This window comes from Euprymna scolopes, unplaced genomic scaffold (genome assembly GCF_053919585.1).
Source record: "Euprymna scolopes isolate OS-2025 unplaced genomic scaffold, ASM5391958v1 sca1, whole genome shotgun sequence".
Taxonomy (NCBI): domain Eukaryota; kingdom Metazoa; phylum Mollusca; class Cephalopoda; order Sepiida; family Sepiolidae; genus Euprymna; species Euprymna scolopes.
The window spans coordinates 211,973-219,472 of record NW_027633102.1 but is presented as its reverse complement, the minus strand read 5'-3'; the positions used below and the strand labels follow the sequence as shown (position 1 = coordinate 219,472).

Below are 7,500 nucleotides of genomic sequence, written 5' to 3'. Positions count from 1 at the left end.
AATCGAGACGTTTTTTTTGACCACCATTTTCAGGTGTCGGAGGTGGGTCTGGACGAATACCAACACCATTTCTGGGGTTTTCCAGTTTGAAAGTTTTATAAAACATGTTCGGTAGGAAGCACACTTTGGTGTGTCGGTTCGTCGGAGCAGCGACTCTTTGCCTCGTGGTGGTCCGGAACGTCTCTACGGGCTTGTCGCAAAGGCGTCAGAAAGTGGCATCTCCGCCGCCTAGGGCTGTCACCGTTATCGCTGTCGCCGCGCTCCAACTTGTTTTGATCCGCCGCCTTCGTTCCTGCCAACCGTGCGCCCGCTCATCGTCGTTAGGTTATAATACGTGGTACGTGTGTGTGCTTCTCCGTGGACCTAGGGCTGCTCGACGTGTCGAACGATATGTTGGAACAACTAACGGCTCCTTTTCTGGTTCCATAGTCGTCGTGGTACCCGCGTCGTCAGCCATATCTATGTCCACCATGTTTAGCCGATACGTTTGCTGCAGCTTCTGCTTCCGCCTCAGCGTTCGCCGCTCTCAGCCGCCGCTGTTGTTGCTGCCGTTCTGCCATTCAACCACTACCTGCGAATCTTTCGATGATCGGCCGAACGACCCATCGCTGTGCGACCGATAAATCCTCCGGATTAGGAGAAACGCCGCCGCTCTCTGCCGCCGTCGAACGGAAAAACGTACATTGTAACGAACGAACGAACGAACGAACGAATTAACGAACGAGCGAACAAACAAACAAAAATAGCCGCGGGGGATGCACTATGTAGATCCTGATCCCCTTGTAACCATACGTACGTTGTTCGATGCTCTCCCGTCCTGGAAGTCGCCGCAGCAAACAGGAGGATGAGCAGCAGCAGGCGCCGCCGCCGTAACCGCCGCCTGCCTGCCGCCTCCTACTCCTGTCAGCGTCCGATCTCACAGCCGTGTGAACGTTCGCTGACACCCGATTTCTTTCCGTCTGGCAAACCTTGGACGTCCCGCTCGCGGTACACGTGCTGCAGCGACTTCTCGTCCGACAACGCATAAGCGTCGACGTCTGCCGCCGCATCTTCTGATACGTGGACGGTGATAGCGCTAGTCCCTTCTTGCGCCACCTCCACCTTTGTTAGCGCCAAAGAAGATCGATCGAGCAGTCGTGGTCGCAGTCGATTAACCCGTTTTCACCGTCCGCAGTTCCCAAGCCGCCGATCAAGTCGTTGCTCTTCTTGTTCGTTCTTCCCATACCGTCGATTTGCACGGCTGCCGGATGAGCCATCCTCTGTCCGGCGAAGCGCTCACGTCAGTGATCGATACTTGCACCGACAGTCCTCCCGCTCGCGACTCGGTGCTCGAATCGGACTCGTTCGTTTTTATCTCGATGCGATTGTGAAAAGGGGACCGGTCGTCAATGTCGTGTGTGTCGACGATGTTGTTCGCCCGGTCCGCCGCGTTGTTGTCGTTTTTTTTTTTTTTTTTTCCCCTAACGTTCGCCGTCGCACGGACGAAAGGGTGAGAAAAAAAAAAAAGCTCGAAAAAGCCGCCCAAAAAAATCGGACCGAGGAGCCGCTTGCGAGAACGCGCCATGTGCACGTTGTCCTCTCCTCGGTTTTCCGAGCACGAACACGACGCCGGTCGGTCGGTCGGTCGACGAAGGCGACGACGAAGGTGACGGGAAAATTTACGCCGCCGCTGCCCTGGTCCAGCTCCTCCCCGATGACGGCTGTGATGTTGACGTTGACGTTGGCGACGACGACGACGACGACGGAGACGACGACGACGACGAGACGGCATCGATGGCGACCACGATGACGACGACCTCGACGAGTTCAGTCTGCACCTTGACCTCCGATGTCCGTGTGGCACTGCCGTCGTGCTGTTTGTCGTTTGTCGTATGTATCGCTGTCAAGGGTGCCGTTGTCGTTGTTGTTGTCGACGTTGTTGCTTGCTCTCTCGTCTCGGTCGGTTGGTACGTTGATGACGACGACGACGACGACGAAGACGACGACGACGACGACGAGACGGCATCGATGGCGACCACGATGACGACGACCTCGACGATTCCAGTCTGCACCTTGACCTCCGATGTCCGTGTGCACTGCCGTCGTGCTGTTTGTCGTTTGTCGTATGTATCGCTGTCAAGGGTGCCGTTGTCGATGTTGTTGTTGTCGACGCTGTCGTCTGTTCTCTCTTCTCGGCCGGCTGTGACGTGGACGTTGACGACGACGACGACGAGACGGAATCGATGGCGACCACGATGACGACGACCCGGCGAGTTCAGTCTGCACCTTGACCCTCGATGTCCGTGTGCACTGCCGTCGTGCTGCTTGTCGTTTGTCGTATGTATCGCTGTCAAGGGTGCCGTTGTCGTTGTTGTTGTCGACGTTGGTCGCTTTCGTTCTTTGAGTCTCGGTCTCGGTCCAAGTCAGGGGAGAAACAAAAAAAGAGGCCATCAGCGCGGGCAGCGCGCTTCTACTGACGGCGAACCCCCTCGAAAAATAAATAAACACGTGCCCGTCGTTGTAGTTGTCTGTCTTATGTCGGTCGGTCGGTCGGTCGGTCTGTCGTTCTGTCGAAACAAAGTCCCAAATTCCAACGATACCTGGTTGATCCTGCCAGTAGTCATATGCTTGTCTCAAAGCTTAAGCCATGCAAGTTGTAAGTTCACGCCACGCATTAGAACGGGCGAAACCGCGAATGGCTCAGGAACCGGACCTAATCCTCGGGACCGTATTCCTCCTCGGAGGCGATGGATAACTGTGGCAATTCTAGAGCTAATACATGTGACACAGGCCGCGATCGGTCGGCGCGCCGTCGTCGCCACGCCTCGCGCGCTGGCACCCGCGTCGGCCGTTCCGGGTCGCGGCGCTACATATTAGACTGAGACCGATGCGCGTCATTCCGTCCTCCCGTCGTCGGCGTTCCCGCTCGCGGGTCCGTTCGGTGGCGGGGCTCATAGGGCGGCGCGCTCCGCTTTGGTGACTCTGGATAACTCACTGGTCGATCGCACGAGCTTTCACGCCCGGCGACGGGTCTCTCGAGGGTCCGCCCTATCAACTGTCGACGGTCGGTTAAGTGCCTACCGTGGTTACTACGGGTAACGGGGAATCGGGGTTCGATTCCGGAGAGGGAGCATGCGAAACGGCTACCACATCCAAGGAAGGCAGCAGGCGCGCAAATTACCCACTCCCGGCACGGGGAGGTAGTGACGAAAAATAACGACGCGGGACTCTGTCGAGGCCCCGCGATCGGAATGAGTACACTTCAAATCCGTTAACGAGGACCAACCGGAGGGCAAGTCTGGTGCCAGCAGCCGCGGTAATTCCAGCTCCGGTAGCGTATATTAAAGTTGTTGCGGTTAAAAAGCTCGTAGTCCGAACTCGGGTTCGTGGTCGCGCAAGCGGCCCGGGGCGGCGGCGCCATCGTCCGTCGTTGACTTTGGTCGTCCGTTCGCATTCCCGGCCCTTTCCGCCGGTGTCAACCGCTAGCATACCCGCCACGCGGTCCTGCCGGCGAGGTGGACGAGGAGGTCGTGATCGGGATCCGGGAAAAAAAAACAAGTGGTCGTCGGTTCGGTTCCGGGAGTAGTCTAACGGGGGGGTGCTACGTGTGTGTGTTTGGGTGCGTTCATTCGCATCCCGCACTCTGACCCCCGCGCTTCTCTCCCTCTCCCTTTCCGCGCGTTCCTCTTTTTTTTGAACCCCCCGGTCCGCTCCGAGTCCCTGCTTCGTGTCTTGTCTGCGCGCGTGTTGCGGTCGGCGGTTTCTCCTCCAAGGGTGCTCTTAACCGAGTGTCCGCGGCGGCCGGTACGTTCACTTTGAAAAAATTAGAGTGCTCAGAGCGGGCTGTTCAAGCTTGCATACGATAAGCATGGAATGATGGAAGAGGGCCTCGTCTACGTCTGTCGGTCTCCGTCTACGGCGATGCAATGATCGAAGGGAGCGGTCGGGGCCACTCGTATTGCGACGTTAGAGGTGAAATTCTTGGATCGTCGCAAGACGAACTGCAGCGATGGCGTGTGGCAAGCACGTTTTCCTCGATCAAGAGCGAAAGTCGGAGGTTCGAAGACGATCAGATACCGTCGTAGTTCCGACCGTAAACGATGCCGACCGGCGATCCGCCGGCGTTCGCTTCCATGACCCGGCGGGTAGCCTGCGGGAAACCAGAGTTCGGTTCCGGGGGGAGTATGGTTGCAAAGCTGAAACTTAAAGGAATTGACGGAAGGGCACCACCAGGAGTGGAGCCTGCGGCTTAATTTGACTCAACACGGGAAAACTCACCCGGTCCGGACACCGGTAGGATTGACAGATCGATAGCTCTTTCTCGATTCGGTGGGTGGTGGTGCATGGCCGTTCTTAGTTGGTGGAGCGATCCGTCTGGTTGATTCCGATAACGAACGAGACTCCGGCCTGCTAACTAGTGCGCCGATGTCAGTGATTTTTACGGCGGGCTCGGCGTCCTCCGTGGCGCTCGGGTCCGGGTCGGTTTTCTCACGCACTTCTTAGAGGGACGGGTGGCAGAAAGCCACACGAGGCGGAGCGATAACAGGTCTGTGATGCCCTTAGATGTCCGGGGCCGCACGCGCGCTACACTGGAGGTATCAGCGGGGACTTCGCCCCGGCCCGAGAGGGTTGGGAAACCTCTGAACCACCTCCCGTGATAGGGATCGGGGCCTGTAACCAACCCCGTGAACGAGGAATTCCCGGTAGGCGCGGGTCAACAGCCCGCGTCGATCACGTCCCTGCCCTTTGTACACACCGCCCGTCGCTACTACCGATCGAACGGTCCGGTGAGGTCCTCGGATCTGGCCGACGACGCCGCCGGGCAGTGCGCGACGTGTCCGTCACGACACTCGTGCATCTACGCCTCGGCGTTCGATGCCTGGAGAAGACGACCGAACCCGATCGTTTAGAGGAAGTAAAAGTCGTAACAAGGTTTCCGTAGGTGAACCTGCGGAAGGATCATTACCGTTTTCCCGTTCGAGACTGGTTTGTTGTTTTCCGGCCTACCTCCTCTGTCTGTCGGCGTCAACGCCTCGAATGCGCGCAAACAAACCTATAAAAGGCGGAGCGAGAGATAGATTTGTGGTGACGCGGAGGTTTTTAAAGCCCCAGCTCTTCTTGCTTGCTTCCGCGTCTTACCACCTGTTTGTTTTTTCGCCCACCGCAAGTGATGGCCGCTTCTTCTTTTGCCTTGTCGCCGCTTTATCGTTTTTGTTTTTTTGCAGCCGCTGTGCCACAGCCGCTAGCTAAAAACAAACTACTCGCGACATTGCAATGCCGTCACGCCTCCTCGCACAGACCTCCTCGCACACTACTAAATCTATATAAACAAAAACTAATATAAAAAAACCCAAGTGCTGAACCCTGGACGGGGGATCACTCGGCTCGTCCGTCGATGAAGAGCGCGGCCAGCCGCGAGAACTGATGCGAATTGCAGGACTCAGTGAACATCGACACCTCGAACGCACATTGCGGCCCCGAGATCCCTTGTCTCGGGGCCACGTCCGGTCGAGAGGCGGAACGTTACATGTCTTTCTCCGTTAACGAAACGACATCTTGCCGTCCCCGTGCCCGCCCGGTCCTCGGCACGGTGGTAACCGGGACGTCGCAGGAGCGAGTGACGAGGGGGAAGAAAAATAAAAAAGAATTGACTCCTTTCAATGTCTTTTTTTTTTTTAAAACCCTCTCCGGCCTCCTCCTTCGTCTCCCGCTGGCAGACCGCGGAGTCTTTTCCCTTTTCGACCGCGTGAAGAAACACTGTGGAGGAGGAGCAGGAGGAGTCTGTCCGAAAGCAGCCGAAGGGAGAACAAAACAAAAAAAAAGCACCGACCTAACCGACTGCCGACGTAAGCGCCGCCTGCTCGTCTCGCTCTCTGCCTCATGAAGGTGTCTCTCAGCGACGCCTCGAGCAGCGCGACGAGCACGGCCGTCGCACCGTAAAAAGGTGGCCGCGTCGTAGGCAACGTCGGATGGGGAGGACCCAGGCTTTTTTTTAATTGTTGGCTTCTTCATTTTCGGTCGGACGGGCGCTATATCGGCCAGCCGTCGTCACACGGAGGGTACCGATCGAGATTCCTCTCCTCCAAACACCACACTCTACTAAAAACCGCCGCCCTCGGCTCGGACGAGACGACCCGCTGAACTTAAGCATATCGCTAAGCGGAGGAAAAGAAACCAACCGGGATTCCCTTAGTAACGGCGAGTGAACCGGGAGAAGCCCAACGCCGAATCCCGTCGCAAGTTAAAGGCTTCGGGACGTGTGGCGCATGGGTCGAAGGCAGCCGTTCGTTTTCGTCTCGCATAGTTCGGAGTTCCCTCGATCGGGGCCGCCCGCGGCGGGTGCCAGGCCCATTCGGTGCGGACGGCGAGCGACGGCCTTCGATCCGAGAGTCGGGTTGCTTGGGAACGCAGCCCAAATCGGGTGGTAAGCTCCATCCAAGGCTAAATACCGGGACGAGTCCGATAGTCGACAAGTACCGTGAGGGAAAGTTGAAAAGAACTTTGGAGAGAGAGTTCAAGAGAACGTGAAACCGCCCAGGGGTAAACGGGTGGGACCGCTCACCGCGATCGCGGGGGGACTCAGTCCGGTGCTGCCTAGGCTCGAGCCCAAACTCGATGTGTGTTCTTGAAAGAGAGGCCGTCGCGGCACAGGTCGTCGTTCGTCGTGTCCGCGGGGACTCGTTCCCCGCGGTTCCAGCTTTTGTGCCCGCGTCGCCGACGAAGGAGACGGGCCGCGTGGATAGCGGGAAGGGAAACGTGGTGACGACCGCGGCGTCGGTAGGTGGCTGCGTCGGTTGGCTGCGACGGAGGGGACTCGTCCTCTCGATCGCTGCTGCCGCCGGGCCCTAACCCGCCGCATCCGTCGCCGCCGCTTCTTCTTTCCTCCTGCTCCCTCCGCGCGCGACTCCGCTGCACCCGTCCCCTTCATCATCGCTCGGCGTAATCATGGCGCGGGCGCTTCGGCGCGACCTCCGCGCGGCCGGCACCGGACGCACTTCCCCCTCCGGTCCGTCGTCGCGACCCGTTCCCGGCGTGCAGGTCGAACACGCGGGTTTTTTTCCGTAGGCGGCAGGCGTTTCATCACCCTGAAAACCCCCGTCTTCCCACCTTGTGAAGTCGGGGGCCACCGGCCGTCGGGCCCGCGAACGTAACTGCCCCTTTCTGCCGGGAACGGAGGAAATCTGACACGATCCGTTACACGTGGCGAGCCGGTCCGTTTTGATCCCGCCGGAAGTCGCGTGCGGGCGACGCACTCTGTGTGTCGCTCCTTAGGCGCCCCACCGTCTCGGGCGCGTGCGCGATGAGAGGCGGGATAGGACTGGCGCGGCCTCGCCGTCACGCACCTCGCCGACGTTTCGGGTTCTTGTCGGGGGCAACCCCGCCCGCGCCCGTTTCCGTTTCCGGAGAGGTCGCTCGGCGACGCTTTTTTACTCGAGCCGCCCGCCACCCCGGGTCAGCGACGTGCATCGGCAACCCACCCGACCCGTCTTGAAACACGGACCGAGGAGTCCTGGCCGTTCG

General features: G+C 58.8%; 2 non-coding genes and 1 pseudogene across 2 annotated transcripts in view; all 3 read left to right on the top strand.

Moving 5' to 3' along the window:
* The first annotated feature begins 2,576 nt into the window (after positions 1–2,576).
* On the top strand, positions 2,577–4,944 carry LOC145273507 (small subunit ribosomal RNA; annotated as a pseudogene).
* A 395-nt stretch (positions 4,945–5,339) lies between these two features.
* LOC145273288 (5.8S ribosomal RNA) lies at positions 5,340–5,497 on the top strand. Its single transcript, XR_013866285.1, has one exon. It is a non-coding gene; the product is annotated as a 5.8S ribosomal RNA (ribosomal RNA).
* A 592-nt stretch (positions 5,498–6,089) lies between these two features.
* LOC145273198 (large subunit ribosomal RNA) overlaps positions 6,090–7,500 on the top strand; it is a 5,727-nt gene continuing 4,316 nt past the window's right edge. Inside the window, exon 1 of the ribosomal RNA XR_013866227.1 lies at positions 6,090–7,500. This exon is cut by the window's right edge and continues 4,316 nt beyond it. This is a non-coding gene — a ribosomal RNA (large subunit ribosomal RNA).